We start from the raw sequence: 19,551 nt of genomic DNA on the forward strand, positions 1-19,551 counted from the left end.
ACAAATAAACAAATCTCTAAAAAAAAAAAAAAGTACATATTTTGAAAGCTAATATATTAAAAACTGCCACAATAAATATATATATATATATACGGTCCACAAGATTTTCTGACTGAAGGTCTTATGATGCATTGTTATCATTAACCAGTATTTTGCTATATTAAATTTTATGACAAGTTGAGAGAAAACAGTTCTGAATTCAGTCTCCTATCACTGATTAAGACTGGGATGGCAGGTTTGCCAGGAGCCATATAAACTATAGCAACATCACCAGATTTCAAGTATTTGAGACTACCTTCCAGCTTTTTCACAGTTCACAACATCAGCTGTTTGACAATTGAGCACAGTTGTTGAAGAGATATCTGTCAATGACTTGGCCGGGATGGTTCAGAAAAACCAACTGAGCTATGAAGGCTGCTTCTTCCATTGGTGGATCATTTTTGCTGTCAACAGTCACACAGAAACACGGACATCTTTGACAGACACATTCTTGATTTTGAAGCTCATGTTGTTCCAATGAAGAGCTTCATTCAACGCTTCACGATGCATTTCAGCAGGCCAAACTTCAATTATAACATTGACTGGAGCAAAGGTAACCACCAGACCAGGTTTGAGAATACCAGTCTCAACTCAGCCCACAAGGACAGCCCCAATATCACCACTTTATAGATGTCCTGGAGGTGTGTGTGCAGGGGTTATTGTTTGACCAGTGGTGGCAGGATGCAGTCCAGAACTTCCCACAGTGAGTTTCCATGAGCACTGCCATCCTTATGATCAGCTTTCTATCCCTTGAATATTAGCAGTGGGTTACAGCATGTCACTATTCCAACCAGTGATAAGCACAGATGTTACTATGTCAGGATTGTAGGCTATTTTCTTAATGTAGATACTGACTTCCTTATTCCTCATATCTCTTTTGGCTGTAGAGTGGCACAGTGGAATCCATTTTAATACCCACAGCTAGTTGTTTTATAACCAGTGTGTATCCCAGAAGGGTAGCGTCTAAGAAATACTGGATTCAAATTCCTACCAGCAACAACAATCAGGACAGCCTGAGATGTGCCTATAATCATGTTTTTGATAAAGTCTGTTTGTCCTGGAGCAAAACACAAGTGGAGGGACCTCCCTGGTAGAATGGGTTAAAGCACCACACTGTTAAGATAGCCTCAACCACTTCAGCTGAGTTGATTTCCTGCCCAGGGATGTTACCCTCATGGTGCAGCAGACCTGCCCTGGCCTTCTGCTGCTCCCCTGAGCAGTGTGCTTTGTCAGTCTGCCAGCTCGGTTCCCCACTCTGCCTCTGGTGAATTCTCTCACTGCTCCTCCACCTCTGGCCTATACCCCAGTTCTGTATGCATAAATAAATAAATCTGTTAGAAAAACAAAAGAAAAACTAACAACTTCTTTAAGAAAGAAAAACACACAAGTGAACCCCAAATTTCCACAGGGACACATGAATGGTGATACCATGCTTCCACTCAGCTTTCAGTTTATTCAACCCAGGCCCACTTGAATGAAGCTTTCCCATCTCAGGAACCTCTTTTTCAAGTTTACAGATAGTTCTTTTTGATCCTACCACACTTGTGGATCAGATGAACAGCAGTATTAGGCTTTCCTCAATCAATGTGTCCAATATTGATGATATTGATATGAATATTATCCTATTCCATTTGGCTTAGGTTAGCTGTGGATTTCCCAAAACCTGGTTGGAATGCATTGTGTAATAGCTGTATGTATATACACACACGTATGTGTGTGTATATATATTTGTTAATGTCTTGAGAAAACTCCCTTTTGTTTTCTACAGGGGTTAAATAAGTCTACATTCCCAACAACAGTGTGTAAGGGTACCTTTTCTCCACACCCTCACCAACACTTACTTTTTTCTGGTCTTTTTGATATGGATAATTCTTATAGGTATAAGGTGATATCTCATTGTGTTTTGCATTTTCCTGATGATAAGTGAAGAATAATGTTTCTTCATTTGCCTACTGACCATCTGAATGTCTTCTTTGGAAAAGTGCTTATTTAACCATCGTACCCATTTTTAATTTTTTTCTTTTTATTGGATTTGTATTCTGATTTACTCCCCTGTATGATTATTGCTGTTCCCATAGTTTCTTTTAGTTTGCGACTTTCATTTCTTTCCAGGTATATTTTTAATTCCTTCTTTGACTTTCTCATTAATCCATAGTCATTCAGCAGTATGTTGTTAAGTCTCTATATTATAGGTTCTTTCTGCTTTCCCTTTGTGGTTGATTTCTATTTCAATACCATTGTGACCAGAGAGATATTTCACATGATTTCATTCTTCATGGATTTATTGATACTTGCTTTCTAACCTAATATATGTTCTATCCATGGACTGTCCATGCATATTTGAGAATAATATGTATTCAGTCTTGGGACTGTAATATGCTCAGAATGTCTATTAGACCCATGTGAACTAATTCCTCTTATAAGGTTCCAGTTTCCTTGTTGTCTTTTCTATCTAGTTGATCTGCTAATTTATGAGAGTGGGGTGTTGAAATTCCCTATAGCAGTTGGCAGTATTTGTTCACAGTCTTGTTGATAGCTGTCTTTTTATTTTAAGGATTTATTTTATTTATTTATGCATACAAGAACTGAGATGTAGGCCAGAGGTGCAGGGTGAGCAGGGAGACAATCAACCAGAGACAGGGTGGGGAACAGAATAGGCAGATCTACTGAATACAATGTTGAGGGTAATAGCAGATGAAACAGGAGAGGTCTGCTGTGCTATGTGGTCAGCTCCCTGCTCAGGGATTGAACTCATGGCATAGTGGATGGCAATCATCCACAGCACTCAGATTTTACCACTGTGCCATCAGGAATGCCCAGTAGTTGCCTTTTTAAAATATAATTGTCATATATTTTGATACTCTTTTGTATATTTATCTATATACATAGAACTATAGATGAATGTTGTCCTGATGTTTTTAATTTTATCATTACATAATGAAAATTCCTGTCTTTGTTTATCTTTTTAACTGAAAGTCTAATTTACCTGCTATAAATATGACTTCCCTGTATGATTGTTTTCTAACTATTTACTTTGAACTTACGTTTATATTTGAAACCCAAATATGTCTCTTGGAGATAATAGAAAGTTTTGTTTTCTGATCCAATCAGTCACTCTACCTTTTGATTTTGAGCTCAGTGCATTTCCATTTTGGATGATTATTGATAGATCAGGATATACTAATGTTTTTTTGTCTTTAGTTGTCTGATTCTATTTCCATGTTAAGTTTTTTTGTGTGTATGTGAATTTCTTCCCTTTGATTTAGACAAGCAGGCTTCTTTCAAACACTCTTTTGCAAGGGGATGGTAAGAGTTTACAAACTCCATCTTCAAAATTCCATAAAAATTTTAAGGAGGTAAAATGCTAAAATGTATTCAGTAGCACATAAGTCTCCAAGATAGTCAAAGAATCTTGAGAATAAAGAAGAAAAATAGAAGCATCACACTACCTGACTTAAAAATATATTATAAAGTGATATTAATTAAAACAATGTGGTATTGATATAAAAACAGACATTGGAATAGAATTAAGAGCCCAGTTACAAAGACACACACATGTCAAAACTTGCTCTATGATGAAGAAGCCAAGACAACTTATCAGAAAAAGGTAAATCAACAAATGATGCTGGGAAAATGTCAACAAATGATATTGGAAAAACAGAAAAGTCATGCAAACTAATGAAACCGCTTAACCCAATAAACAATAATAAATGAAAAAATGTATTAAAGACCTATATATAACATTTGAAGCCACAAAATACACAGAAGAAATCATAGGTGATATGTTATGTTCTATGATATCAGTATTAGATATGTCCTCAGGGTCTCAGCTCCAGTGGCAAGTAGAATAAAAGAAAAAGCAGACAAATTGGCACTGCATCAAATTGAAAAGTTTATGCACAGTGGAAAAAAATTATTATAATAAAAGCACAGTCTACTGAAGGAAAAGAAACTTGCACATTATATCCACTAAGTAGTTAATATTCAGGGTATCTAAAGAACTCATGCATCTCATCAACAAAAACAAAATTGAGCAATTAAAAATTAGAAGCTTTGAATACATGATTTAAGTAGGGCATATAGTTGGTTAATAAGCACTTGAAAAAGTGCTCATCATCACTTATTATTAATGAAATGCAAACAAAAACCACATTGAGATATCATCTCATACCTGTTAAAATGTCTTACATTAAAAAGACTAGTAACAGCATGTGTTGATGAGTTTGTGGAGAAAAAGAAACCCTCTGAAATTGTTGGTTGGAATGTAAATTGATGCAACCATTTTGGAAAACATTATGAAACTGCCTCAAAAAACTAAAAACAGAACTACCATATGATGCAGCAATTCAGGGTATCTAGCTGAACGTTACTGAATCTTTAACTCAAACAGTTATACCGACTGAAATGTTTATTACACCATTTTTTACAACAGCTGAAATATGAAGACTTTCTAAGTGCCCATAGGAAGATGATTGGATAGGGAAGAAGTGATCTATACACAATGAACTTTAAGTAGACTTCAACAATGAAAAAGATGAAATTTTGACATTTGCATCAAAATAGAACTCAAGGGGATCATGTGAAATGAAATGAGTCAGAAAACAAATACTGGATGATTACACATGCAATATTAGGGGGAAAATGATGACTGGACCAAAAAAATAATAAACCATGAACATTGACAACATAAGGTTACCAGAGAAGAGGGTGTTTAGTGGGAGCAAGACTAGAAGAGTTCTGATTGATGGTAGTACACTTTTAATAAGTTAAAAAATGTAGATTGCTGTGTATGAGAGAATGCAATTGTCAAAACTTCAAACATTGCTGGAATACTGAAAACCACATATTAGATCAACAAATAGAGAGCAGAGGTTTAGACACCTAAACTTAGAGAAAGGTTATTTTCACTTGTTCAACAAGTATTGCATTGAGTATCTATAATGTTATATTAGTAAAAGTGGAACAAATTTAAGATACTAGAAAACATCTTATAGGCAATTACAAAGTGGAGAAATGTGCAGTTAAAACAGAAGATGATGGAAAAACAAACCAGGCTATCAGGACACTTATGTCAACAATGCATCTGAAAATAGATTAGCGCTTAAAATATATAAAATCTCAAAACTTATCAGTAAGAAAAAAAAAAAACAAAGATCCAATGAACAAATGCACAAGCAACACATTTTAACTGAAGTAAAAGTACATGGAAAGAAATTCAAGATTATTAATCATCTTGAATATGCAAATTACAATCATATTATAGTATTATAAACATAGGAGAATGGCTAAAATAAATACATGATGCCACCAGATGTGGACAAAGATAGAAAAAAACTGGATCATTCATGCATTGTTGGGGGGTAATATATAGTGGCAAAGCCTTTCTGGAATTAACTTTAGCAGTTTCTTTTAAAACTAAATGTACAACTACCATGTGACCCAGAAATTTCATTATCTGGTACAGAAATAAATAGTGAATTTCATAGTACGTTAATTACATCTTAGTGAAACTGTTTTTATAAGGTGATATTTCATTGTCAACTTTGCTTATATCATCACAATGACACTGATGTTAAGGATCTTATTGTGCAGTTAATGGTTATTTATAGATTTTATTTTTTTAAAGTGTCTAGTTAAATTGAATTGGTTGCCTTTTTGTTGCTGGGTATATACTTTATACCCAGCCTATTTTTATTTTTATACTTGCCTACTTTGAGATATATGATTAGCAAGTATTTTCTTTTTTAATAATATATTTTATTGAGTTACTATTCTTTTATGTCCTTGCTAATTTCATTTTCATTTTGAATTTTCCATTGCAAGCATTTGTACAGAAATACAAACTTTGCATGTATCTTTGGTATTTCCAAATGTGTTACTAATTAGTGTTACTAGAGTTTGCTTTTTTGTGCATCACTTAGATGTTTCTATGTGTAACCTTTATCTGTCAACTGAGATGTTTCATGTCTTCCTTTCCAATTTGGATGCCTTTATATTTCTTCTTCTTCTTCTTTTTTTTTTTTTTCAAATCTAATTAAGCTAGAACTCCTCCATTATAGTGTTTAGTATAAGTAACAAGGGTGAAATGCTTTTATATTTGCTATATTATAAGGTAAAGCCTTCAGTGTTTCATCTTTATGATACTAACTGGTTGTGCATTTTTAAAAATAGGTGACCTTTGTCAACTTGTTATAAATCATTTTTATTCCTATTCATTATGTGTTCTTATCATCTGAGGGAGTGAGATTTTTGTCCTTTTGGCCCCAAGTAAGATAATAGTATGTTTTCCTTCATCTAACTATGTGATATAACGCATTGAATTGTTTTTGTTACACTGAATTACACTTGCAATGCTTAAGCGAATCTTACTTGGTCATTATGATAGTTGATTTTATGTGTCCACTTGGTTAGGCCAGAGTATCCTGACTTTTGGAGAATCCGGATGTTGCCATGTAGGTATTTGGATGACATTAATATTGAAATTAGTAGACTGCATGTAAAACAAGTTACATGTTACAATGTGGGTGAAATTGCATCAGTCAGGGAAAGATCATAAGAGAAAACAAGAGTTGTGTGGATGGAAGCAAAACGAAGACACCTGGCTCACATACGTTAGATACAACAGTGTATATACAAAACAAACTAAAAAAAAATAAAATCTGATGGAAAAGTGATTGCCAGCATACAAAACTAGTGCCTGATACTCACAGAAAAGGGTAGGAAAAACTGTAAGTAAATTTTATTTAAAGTAAAATCAGGGCCCTCCCTGCTGAGGCAACGGGTTAAAGCACAGCACACAAAAACAGAACTTCAGCTTGAATTCGATCCCATGGTGCAGCAGACCTTTCCTATCTCTTCTGATGCTCCCCTCAGCAGTGTACTTCATTGATCTGCTGTTCTGCTCCCCACTCTATCTCTGATGAATCCTTTCACTTCCCCTGTACTCTGCTGGGTACCCCAGTTCTGTATGCATAAATAAAGAATTTTTTAAAATAAAATAAAAACAGGGAAGAGGGAGAGATGGTGGCAGTGCAGAGAACTCAATACACAGCTATTGATGTGGACACCTCCCTACAATGGGATTCCTAACACACAGCACAGTGCACAGCTGAAGGATATGTTATAGGAGAGGTACAGACGTCATGGCACAGAACAATGGCTCTTTCTTGAATTTGACGTGCATAACACAAAACACCTGTAGCCTAAGTTGAGTCTGAAAACCTGGTCTTTGCCCTAGAAGAGAACACTACTCAAGTCAGCTTGAGATATATGAAACACCTGCTAATCCCACTCTAGGCTAAGACATCTAAAAATCTTCTGTTCCTTATGTGAGGCTTAGATAGCTAATAAAACTTGCTACTTTCCACAAAAAGAACCTTTAAAACAGGAATTTCAAAGTCCCGAGACTACTGGAGATGATTCTTTGATGCCTATTGCCCCAGTCTACAGAGACAGAAGAACACAGGATAAATGCAAGAGGAACACCATAAGCAACAAAAATAACCTCAGAGGACTTCCAGTTCAGGGATTGCAGAATGTGACAGAAGCGGGGTTCAGGGCAATAGTCTTGGCAATGTTGATAGTAGCAGTTAGAGATATACCAAAACAAAAAACAATGGCACTGCCAAGAACTAATGATAAGGGAAGAATATTAAAAGATTAAGAGTTAAAGGGGTAACCTTTAAGGGAACACCAATCAGATTGTCAGTAAATTTTTCAACAAAAACATTACAAGCATTAAGGGACTGAAAGTAAATATTCAGAGTACTCAAAGGAAAAGATTTCCAGGCCAGAACCCAGAAAAAAAAAATAATCAAGATAGAAAAAAGGTAATAAACTTCACTGAAAAGCAAAATCTAAACAAGCTTTTTAAAAACAGAATCTCATATGAAATATAATTCCTAAGGGGATTATTATAAAGCAACAGAACATTGACTATAGATGTAAATGACACTAATTTACATAATGTGTAGGAGGGAGAACAACAGTAATAATAAAGGACCCGTTAGAACCATCCAGATACCAGACTTTCTACTAGGTCACAGAAATATTCCATTATATACTAACCACAATAGAATTTGTAAGCAAGGAAAAATAATAGAAGTGAACTAGAAGACAGTGGAACCTAAATAAAACAAATTAAGAAGCACACAAGAATAATTACAAAAATTAGACAAAACAAATTTTAAAAAATGCTAATAAACAAGTACATTTCAATAATTAACTTAAATGTAAATGACTGAAACTCACCATTCAAAAGATGCAGGGCCCTCCCTGGTGGCAAAACGGGTTAAAGCACAGCACAAAGAAGCTTAAGCCACTTCCGCATGAGTTTGATACCCGCCTACTCCAGAGGAGATCCACATGGCGAGGCAGACCTCTCCTGACCCGCCCACTGCTCCCCTCAGCAGTGTACTTTGTCCATCTGCCTGTTCTGCTCCCCACTCTGTCTCTGGTGAAGCCTCTCACGGCCCCTGTACCTATGGCCTGCAGCCCAGTTCTGTATGAATAAAAAAATACAACTTAAAAAAAAAAAGGTGGAAGATAGTTATACAGCACTTGATAACCAAAATTATTGGGAAACTATAGCTATATCTGATAAAATAGGCTAACCAAAGATACAATGTTGTGATTAAGAGTCTAATACAACAAGAAGAAATAATGCTTAACAATATAAATGCATCAGATGATTGGGTCCCTGGTACAAGAAAATATAATAACAGAAATAATGGAGATACTGGTAAAACCACAATAATAATGAAGGACTTTATTATATCAGTTCTAAAAAACAATGGATAGATCAGAAAGACAACATATAAATAAGGAAGCAAGTTTGAAGTGAGAAGTTAGATAAAAGAGGTCCATTGGACGTCAAACAAAAACTGCTGCATCAACATTTTTTTCAAGTGCACGTGGAACATCTTCAATAATATGTCATATCTTGGCACATAAATAGTCAATAAAAACACAAAGACTGAAATTATACCTAGTATCTTCTCTGACCACATGATAGAATTAGAAATCAACTATAAGAAAAAAACCCAGGAAATAGTGGGACTACATGGAAATTAAACAACACACCAATTAATAGCAACTGTATAAAACAAGAAATCAAAGCAAAAATTTAAAAATACCTTTTGACGAAAAATAAAAATAATAGACAAGTTCCTAGAACCTATGAGATCCAGCAAAAGTGACCTTAAAGGGGAAAATGATTTCAGTAGAGGCCCTGATTAAGATGCAGGAAACATCCCAAATACATAATCTAATAGAAACCTGGAGCAACTCGAAAAACAGAAAAAAAGTTTAGTAGAAGGAAGGGGATATTTAAATAAGTTCAGAAATAAATGAAATAGTGCTTGAAAGTTCTATACAAAAAATCAATGAAAATGTAAATAAGAGGTAAAAACAAATAGCTAAACCTTTAGTTAGGGTAACAAAACAAAGATGAAAGAAAACAATATGTAGAATCATAAATTAAAGAGAAGTTATGACAGAATCACAAAATATGAAATATTTATGCCAATATTTATGAACATCATGCCAATAAAACTGTAAACTTGAAGAAATGGATAAATTTATAGATAAGCATATTCTACCAAGATTAATACAAGAAGTGATGAAATTAGCAACCAACAACAAACATGGAAATTGAAACAATAATAAAAATTTCTATAAAATAAAATCCTAGCACCAGATGATTTTACATATGAATTTTGTCAAGTTTTTAAAGAACTAATGATACATTACTCAAATTGTTTTTTTTTAAATACATGAAGGAATCTTCCCTAACATTATTTTATGGCAATATTATCTAAATACTGAAATCATGCAATGACAGTGCAAGACAAGAAAACCATTCTATTTCTTTTAAGTGTCCTATAGTTTTATGTAGGTCCTTCACCTTCTTTGATAGGCTCATTCCTAGGTATTCAAATTTTGAGGATATAATTGTGAATGAGATAATAAATTTAAATTTCATCATCTAATACCTTGTTTGCATAAAGGAAACTGATTTTATCACCTGCCACTTTGCTGAACTGATTTATTGTTTCAATTAGCTTTCAGTGGAGTTTTTGGGGTTCCCAATGCTTTTCATGTTATCTGATTAGCTGTACTTCTATTCCAACTAGCATACCTTTTCCATCCTTCTTTCATCTAATTGTTCTAGCTAGAACTTCCAGTACTATGTTGTGTAGTAGTGATGAGAGTGGACATCCTTCTCTTTTACCAGATCTTCATGGAAATGCTTTCCGTTTTTCACCATTGTATCTGGTGGTTTGTCATGTATGTATTATATTGAAATACACTTCTTTTATCCTCAGCTTTTGAGGTTTTCACCATAAATGGATATTGTACCTTGTCAAATGCTTCCTCGGCATCTATAGCTATACATGGTTTTTATCTTTCTTTTTGTTGATGTGGTGAATCACATTGATTGATTTTCAGTTGCTAAATGATCCTTATATTATGAGAATAAATCACAGCTGTTGCAGTGTATAATTATTTTAATGCATTGTTGGATTTGATTTGTTAAAATTTTATTACAGATTTTTGTATCTGTATTCATGAGGGGAATTGGGCTATAGTGATGTTGGCCTCATAGAATAGAGTTTTTTGAACACAAAAGAAAATTTAATAACAGAAATAATGGAGATACTGATTAAAAAATAATAATAATGAGGGACCTTAATATACCTGTTCTAACTATAAATACTGTTAGGCTAGAAGTCAAGCTACCTGAATCCAGTTCCATTTCCTTACTGAAAAACAGACTAATTCAACATATTTAAATTTATGCTTCCTATATCTGTCTAGCTGGAAGACTTTTGAGCAAATTAAAGGCATGAAATACAAATTGTCATCTAAAATGTGCTTCATAAAACACAGGAGACATGTGCAGCAGAGATTTGTGAGGAGGTTGTGCTTGGTTCTTGACTTTGGACTTGCCTCAGGGATGTGAGGAACATGGAACAGAACCAAGACATGTAGAGGCACTTGGAAGAGAGTGGGTGGGAGACCCATGGGAGACTGGCAATGGCAGCCAGTACCTTGATTTGTATACTTTGATTTTGTTCCTTTCACCTCAGATTTACTTGGCCCCCTTTTGTCCATTTCCTATAGTTCCCTGCCAAGAGATACCTTCGATTTGTGATAAGTTTTCAGGCCTCAATGACCCCACTTTGGGCAAACTCTGCTTAGCTAGGAATTTGCTCATGAAAAAATAGATAATTTTGGATGTTTTATATTGGAAAACTATCCTTACTTCTTTCAATTTGCACATTAATCCTATTAAAGTTTTTTTCTCTAAAATAAATAAATATAAAAAATGTGCTTAATAAATGCTTGACTTTGATAGTTGAGCAGTTAGTGACCCACAGCTTTGTGTTGCACTATCATTTGAGTATTATGCTATCATTTGATTACATCTATGGGTTTAGTATTTCAATTGGAATTTTCTGTTTCCACTAATTTTGTTTCATAACTTTCTCAAATATTAAGTATAAATATTTGTAAAGTCTTTGCCAACGGCTTTAAATCTAGCTGGCCAATGGATCTGTTTGCATTTTCTTATTTTTTTCTCTCAGTTATAAGTTATATATTCATATACTTTTAAAGATAATAACAATATTTCTGAATAACATTTATGTACATGAAAACCATAAAGCCTCTAGACAGGTAATCCTGTTTTAAAACCTCTTCCCTAATTTGACAGGTAGTAAATAATCATTTTAATTCAATTGAGAATATGTCTACTAGAAATGGGTTGTATATTCCTGAGGGGCCCAGTCACCACTCACTTTCCAGGACTTTCACTGAATCTGTGAATTCCATGAGGCTACTGTTACAACCCATCTGAAATATAAATTTGTCTTTCTGAACTCCTATAAAACTTTCTAACTCTTCACTGCCTTTATGAGAATTTCTGCTTAGGTTTTTAGATATTTATCTGAAATAATTCCAGTGTTTTATACTATTGAGGATATTTTACAAAAACCATGAAAGAATGTGAAAACAGAGGGACTATAATAACAAAAAGGACAACTATGTGTGTCCATATTGATGCTATTAAATTATGTGTTACATCATGCTTCTCTTTACTCAACTCTCATTACTGACTTAGAAGAAAATCAAAGGTACTGACCATGTTCTATATAATTCCCCATGATTTGAACCTGGATTCATGCCCCTAATTCTTCTTACCCACTTATCCTCTTGCTCATAATTTCCAATCACTTTGTTGAACGAGCACATTCAGTTTTCCTTGGAACTTGCTTTTTCCTGGAACAATAGTTCTTTGAGAGTCACCTGGGTTGCTGTTTAACTATATGAGATAAGGTTTACTGCAGAACTTTTCTTTCCTCCTGTGAGACTATGCGGTGATGTTGTAAATGTGATTACCGATTGTGTGTTGACTTTACCACAACATATTGTCCATCAGAATGGAAGTCTCTCGACCTCATTTCTCTCTCTCCAGGCTTAGGGTGAAGCTGGTTCACATGGTACACAAGTAGTATGTAATTTCTTCAATGACTGTTATATGAAAAAGGCAAATTGCTACTGTAAGGCCACAGATGTCTTAGAAGTGTATACGATACCAGTTCTGTTAGGGAAATTAGGGAAAATATCTCGGAAGTCACATACAAAATTTGCATATGGAGGGCAAGAGAGGTCCGAGTACTCCAAGCAAAGGTAAGTAACAAAGACAGGTAGATACAGGGAAATGTCAAATTTTTTTCTTATGATTGCTATAAAACCTAAAATTACTGATAAGCTAAAAATGAAATTCTAAACCAAGACAAAACATTACAAATGTAACTTTTTAAAAAAAATCTTAGTATTTTTATTTCTAGTCATTAAGAGGGTTTGCTTTTTTTTTTTTAATAAATTTAACTTAGAGGAGTATTGCACCCTAGTGAGCATTTACTGACCATAACAAATTAAAAACCCTAAAAGAATTGGCTAGACATGTAAGGCAATTGCTGGTAGAGAAAGAAATCCTGCATAATTAGCCATATTGGTGAAAAATGAGAGGTTGGAAACAGGGCATTGGGGCTTCCTTAAGGCCATTATGAGCATCAGTAACAGGTCCTGAAGATAAGTTGTAAGTGAGCTTAACTACCATCATATTTAGTGAAAAAGATTTCATGATTCAAGCTGAATATTTGCTAATGTTAAAACTTATAGATGTTAACAACTTATGAGATCAAACGGAAAGGCACTTGCCCTTTTCTCATGAAAACATAAACCAATATTACTGGGTCATAGGACACTTTTACTATTTCCATGTAGGTTTCAGCATGTTTCTGTGACTCACAATAAAATTGCCTAATGATAATTCCTATACCAAATAAGACCAATTGTCAATTCTTAACAGAAATGGTTGAGGAGATTGGCATTTTAGAAAGACAGAAGCAGGCAGATTTGGGGATCCCAGGGTACTACTTTTTCAGCCTGATAATAACACTTCTTCCATACCCAAAGTTTAATTAAATACTCACATTCCTATATTAAGGAATAGTAGATGCTGATTCCACATCTTTATGGAAGGAGTAGCACATATTCAAATGTCCAGAAAGACACTTGTGCAGACTATATAATGAGTTACATAAAACATTTCTTTGGGAGATAAATACAAAGGGTGAACATTCTAGCTTTTAAGTGTGCCCAGTCTAAAGAAAAAAAAAATAAAAAGCAGATATTGCCCAAATTGTTCTAATTGTGATGCTATATCAAATAATATTTTTATTTTGCAACAAGGATAATGAGGTAATTGTAAGGCCCAGGCACCAGCCCAATGTAGGCACACGGAAGGAGCAGTTGCTTCAAGCAGAAGCAGATATTCGGGAGCCATAATCTCATGACTTGTCTGTTACCATCTTGTTTGTCACCACCAGTCAATGCAAGCCTGGGCAGAAAAATAAGCTTTAGTTCCTTGTCAAAGTTTTTTTCACCTGCAAGCATATGAAAAAGTGTTCAACATCACTTGTAATAAGGGAGATGCAAATTAAAACCACAATGAGATAGCACCTCACCCCAGTGAGAATGGCACATCTTCAAACAACTAGCAACAACAAATGTTGGCGAGCATGTGGAGAAAAAGGAACTCTCCTGCACTGCTGGTGGGAATGCAAACTAGTACAACCACTATGGAAAACTCTTTGGAGGTTCCTCAAACTGCTAAACATGGAGCTTCCCTACGACCCAGCAATCTCACTCCTAGGTATCTACCCAAAAGACACAAAAACACTGATTGAAAAAGATAACTGCACCCCCATATTTATTGCTGCTTTATTTACTATTGGAAAAACATGGAAGCAGCCCGAATGTAGATGACTGGATTAAAAAGATATGGTGTATATATACACAATGGAATATTACTCAGCAACTAACAAAATGAGAACATGCCTTTTGCAGCAACATGAATGGAGCTGGAAAAGATCATGCTTGGTGAAATTAGCCAGAAAGAAAAGGGAAAATACCAGATGGTTTCACTCATAGCAGGAGTATAATAGACCAGGCGAGAAAATAGTAATAATAATGAACAGGTATATTCCAGAGACATTTTGTGGGGGTGGAGTGGGGAATGGGATCAAAAACAGTGTGGGGAAGGAAATGCACTGGACTATGGTGATGGCACAGGGGTGATTTGGTGATGGGAAGCCCATGGGGATTACAACTGAGATGGAAAAATGCACAAAATTATGTAAGAATAAACTATTATATTATTTTTTAAAAATGTGTGCAAAGGGGCCAGATAGAAGGGGCTAGTGCAGCAGCTGACACAGCCCTAACATCAAGGTCCTCAGGCACCAAAACTCGATGTCCAGGATGCCCGGGATGCCTGGTTGTCTCTAAGAGGTTCCCAGCAGATAACAGACTGTTGGGGGCTGAGCCTGAAGCTCAGGCCCAAAAGGTAAAAGATAAGGACATGGAGACGAAGCTCATCAGGAAATCTCCAGTCCTCTCAAGTTCCACCTAGGCTCTCAAGGAATGAGCCCCTTCCAAGGAGAAACTGCCTATATCAGGGCAGTCTCTGCACCAGCACGGGGCAGCTGTTGCACTGCCCGCCTGTGACTATGTAGGTGCTTCTTGCCACCCTCCTGTGGACAGCAGCCTCCTGCATGCCTGTGACCATACTGGGACTTCTCTGCATTGACCTTCCCCAGTGGAGGCTGCTCTCTCCTTAGGCCATCTGCCTGCAACCATGCAGGCCTCTCTCTCTGCAAACCTGTCCCTTTGGGGCAGCTCTTCCTGCCCACTTGCACCTATGCAAGTGTCTTTTCCTCGCCTGTCTCCTTCTAATAAACTTCCTCTTTAAATATAACTGAGTCTGTCTCATGAGGAATTGTTACAGGGCAACCCAATGTGAATTGGGTTGCCTGTCTGGGTCTTCACCCACGTGCTTACAATTCAATCGTATTATGGACACATTCAAAAGGTTAAATAATGGATTTATTTATAAGGAGAAAGGTAAAGGAATAACCCAGGGAAAGAGGGAGAGAAACACAGGGTAACTGGGATGTCCTACCAGTTCTGCTGACTTGGACTCCACCGGCACGCTGAAAACCGACTGAGCGCCAAAACGATCAGCTGCGAACCACCAGGTCCCCCCAGAGCCCACATGTCCAGTTTTATCCCAACCTGGCTGCTCAGCTCCGCCCCGCCCTCACGTCCCTGCGTGCTTCTTCTTGGTACTGATGGGATTTAGAGCTCCAGCATCTGGAGTAGGGGCGGAGTCCATGAAACCTGTACCTGTTACAGAATCTCGCCGTGTGCTGCTGAAAGGGGAGCTCTGGTGAAACCTTTCCCAGAGTGAACCCTAGAACCCTGAACTCAAAAGATGACATCAATATGGAGCTAAGAAACTGTATTTCTGCAAGGAATTTATGAAATAGGTATCTACCTCCCACCACAGAAAAATGAAGTCCAGATGGATTAAGCATTGAGATGTAAAAATCAAAGGTTTAAAACTTAGAAAAACACAAATTAAATTATTACAACCTTAGAATTAAAAAGGATTTCTTAAGCAACACACACACACATACATACACACATGCGCATGTACACATGCACGCACACATAACTACTAATCACAGAAGAAATGATTGATGATGTCCATCCCACTGAGATTAAAAACATATGTTTATCACAACCTTATAGAGTTGTAAAAAAAATCTAAAAATGGGAGAAGATATTTATTTGTTTATATATATATATAGTTAATATGTGATAAGTTTATCATCTACCTACTTATCAATTATCTTTCTAAAATATTCAAATCAATGAGAAAAAGAGAAACTAACATAGTGAAATGCACAAAATCCAATTATCAATTCATTGAAAAGAAGAGCATGACTAAGCAGTAAAAATATTACTAGTAGAGGCTGTGAGCATGTCAATCATATTCTTATGAGATACACATTTTACTAAAGGACTTGGGTTCTAATTTAAAATGTAGTCTTCCTCAAAACTTTATTTCAGTGCATTGAACTTCAACCATCCTCAGGAGAGTAAGGCAACAGAAATAATACTGGGGAAAAAAATAGTCTTTGCAATCAAACAGAGTGCTGATCAGGAACAAAAGATGAAAATCAGAAGGTTTGCCCTCAAAAGTTATCTTTTGTTAGCTTCTAAATAATGAGCACACAAATAAATGAAGTGGGATTATTTGTAGCTTAAAACCTCATTCTCCCACTAATGTGTAGGAAAACACTTAAGTACAATGGGGTTTAAAATAATAATGGGGTTGGGGGTGGGCATGGTGGGGAGAAGAGCTGGGCATTTTCTTCTATATTCTTTGGAAAGTTAGCTCATTGTTTTGTAAACAGAGGTGTCCTGTGGAATGTGGAAATAGAGAAAGGCTGAGAATTAGGAGTTTCATGGGCAATACAGAAGCTACCAAAAACTATTTTAATTAGCCATGAGGAAATGAGCTCAACTGAAACAAACACAAAAGTCAAATTTTGCCTATTGGTAACCCTAACTCTTGAAGCAAATGAATGCTAAGATTCAAGTGAGCATGTACTTTCTCTTGTCCCTCATTATTTCTTATCACATTTGAATGTTTTTGTGCCACAATTTTCTCTACATTTAAAATATCATTAATTATAATGTTAGATAATATTCTTTAGCACTTTTATCTCTTTTGAGCTTCATTCATGCCTCGGACAACACCATTTGGCAAACACCATTGCTTGGATGTCTTCCTTCTGTCTCACAAGGGCAATGGAACACTGCTTGTGAAGTTTCAAAGCTTGACCTTCCTATTGAAGTGAATGTGAACTTTCTGGGTAAGATAAGTTAGTTCAGTAGTTCATCCAACTGATAAATGAAGTCTGAGGAGGGTTCTCATAGTTTAGTCAACTATCAAACCTATCAGCATAACCTCATTTACTAAGCAAATATTCACGAATCGCCCTCCTGAACCCAGGACTGACGGCCCTGTGCTACTTAGAGGACTCTGCTGTTACTGTGATTAGGTCATCAGAGAACAAGAACACTCCAAAAGTTTCATAATCAATTTTGCTTCACTGAACTTGAGTGTTTACTTGTAACTCAGAGGAGGTCTGTACTATAAAGCAACATTCTTTCTTGTGAAGAAGAAAAATAAGAAGCTCGTTTTTCTATCTAGGTATCAGTTTTGCCTCCTCTCTCTCTCCTTTTCTCCATCTCTGTTACTTTATCTTTCTGATTCTGTTTTCTCTCTCCCCTCCCGTCTTTGCCACCTTTTTTCTCCCTCCCTGCCATTTCCATCTTTGTCTCTTCTGTCTTTATCTCCTCTCTCTCTCAGTCTATCACCAATCTCTGTTCCTTTCACTCTGTTTCTGTCATCTCTGTCTCTCTCTCCCTTACACAGCCAGAATATAAGCACTAATAGGTGCTATGCAGATAAGTTGAAAAGGGGATGTGTTAGCCAGTGATTTGGGGCTTGCATTGATGAGGCAGAAGTCAAGAGGTATTAATACTGCCCTGTAGCAGTAGCTCCTTGAAATGTGACCTTAAGACACAAAATGTAATAGAGTGAAATGGTAGGAAGGCTTTCCTAGGATGGTGTCAGAGGCAGTTGCTTTACTACCAAAACGATCATATAAGTTAACCATTCAGGTATTACACTCAGAGGGTCCCATGTTTTAAGACAAAAGTGTATTAATTCTTTGAGATCAGAAATCAGTATAAACTACACTAGAAGGGCATTGAGAAGATTCATGCCTTACTGAAAAAGAGGAAGGAGAATACAAATATCTGGAGACAGTGATCAAGTTCTAGAGGCAGCCTTATGCAGTAAAGTTTCACAATTAGGCTTGTGATGGAGGAGTTAATGGTATGTAAGAACATAAGCTTAACTGAGGAGAAATACATGTGGGGGCTGGACTGTTTTCCATAGAACTTGTCTCTAGTGAAAATGTTACAGGGCAGTGAGAGGGGCACCCCTGAACCCCCAAAACAACCCACTCTAAATAGTTCCTGCCATCTGCCTCATCAAGACAAAATATATAAGACCTTTAATGGAGCGGAAATTTAATACAGTTAGTGTGCCATATAGAAAAGACAAAGAATATAGTTTCTAAATCAAACACCCAAAGCTACCCAGCACCTCGTGGGTAAAAGTCTACCCAAAAGGGATGGGCCCCAAGCAAGTTCTGAAAGCCTGCCAAAAGTCTAAAGCACCTTCTGGGGGGACTCATAGAAAAGGGTCCGCAATGGCCAGACAAGTCTGAGAAGAAAAGAGCAAAATAAAAATCAAGATAAGTGCTACCATAATGATTCTCCCCACTGGTCTCTCACCCACATCTGTTTCCACCAGTCCAGCATAAAGAAGAAGCAGGCACAGTTTCTTCACATGTCTCTCTGCTCCATGTGCCTCCCTCAGGTCTCCACCTGGCTTTCTATCTTGCTTCCTTCTTCCTCAGTCTCCTCTCCAGATTCTTTGCCTCTCTGCTCAGTCCCTTCCACCTTTGGGTGGGGCAGGGAAACTGGAAAATTCTCCTTGTCTTGGGAACCACCCCATTACGAAAAGACCAATGACAGTGTGTTGGGTTGCATTCCCTTTCTCCCCCAATCCTTGATAAGAACTGATCTTATAATGTATGCTGATTATATGTAAACAATAGAAACTTGGGCTTGGAATTCCAGAAAGGTGGGATATTAGCAGCAATGCCACAAACTTGAGCCAGGCCTTACTCCTTCCTGCTTGCAGCCACCAGTGTCTGGAAATGTCCAGGCCCATCACCAACACCTGACGTAACAGTTCAGGGCTCTGGTCCTATGGAAGCTGTAGTTATCTATCTGTCTGGCTGTCTATTATCTATCTACCTACCTATCTATTGATTTATTGTCAATCTAGCACTTAAAATCACAGTGCCAACTGTTGGAAATGTCTGTGTCACTGCAAAACATACTTTAAAAATCTAATGTAGTGAAATGAACTGTCAAAACAGCACAATAGGCCCTCCCTGGTGGTGCAGCGGGTTGAAGCACAGCACTAAGAAGCTAAAGCCACTTCCGCAT

General features: G+C 36.4%; 1 pseudogene; it reads right to left on the reverse strand.

Annotated features, from left to right (window-relative positions):
* Positions 1–322: 322 nt before the first annotated feature.
* LOC101621469 overlaps positions 323–19,551 on the reverse strand; it is a 61,152-nt pseudogene continuing 41,923 nt past the window's right edge.

Source organism: Condylura cristata, unplaced genomic scaffold (genome assembly GCF_000260355.1).
Source record: "Condylura cristata isolate star-nosed mole 26May11 unplaced genomic scaffold, ConCri1.0 scaffold00004, whole genome shotgun sequence".
NCBI lineage: Eukaryota > Metazoa > Chordata > Mammalia > Eulipotyphla > Talpidae > Condylura > Condylura cristata.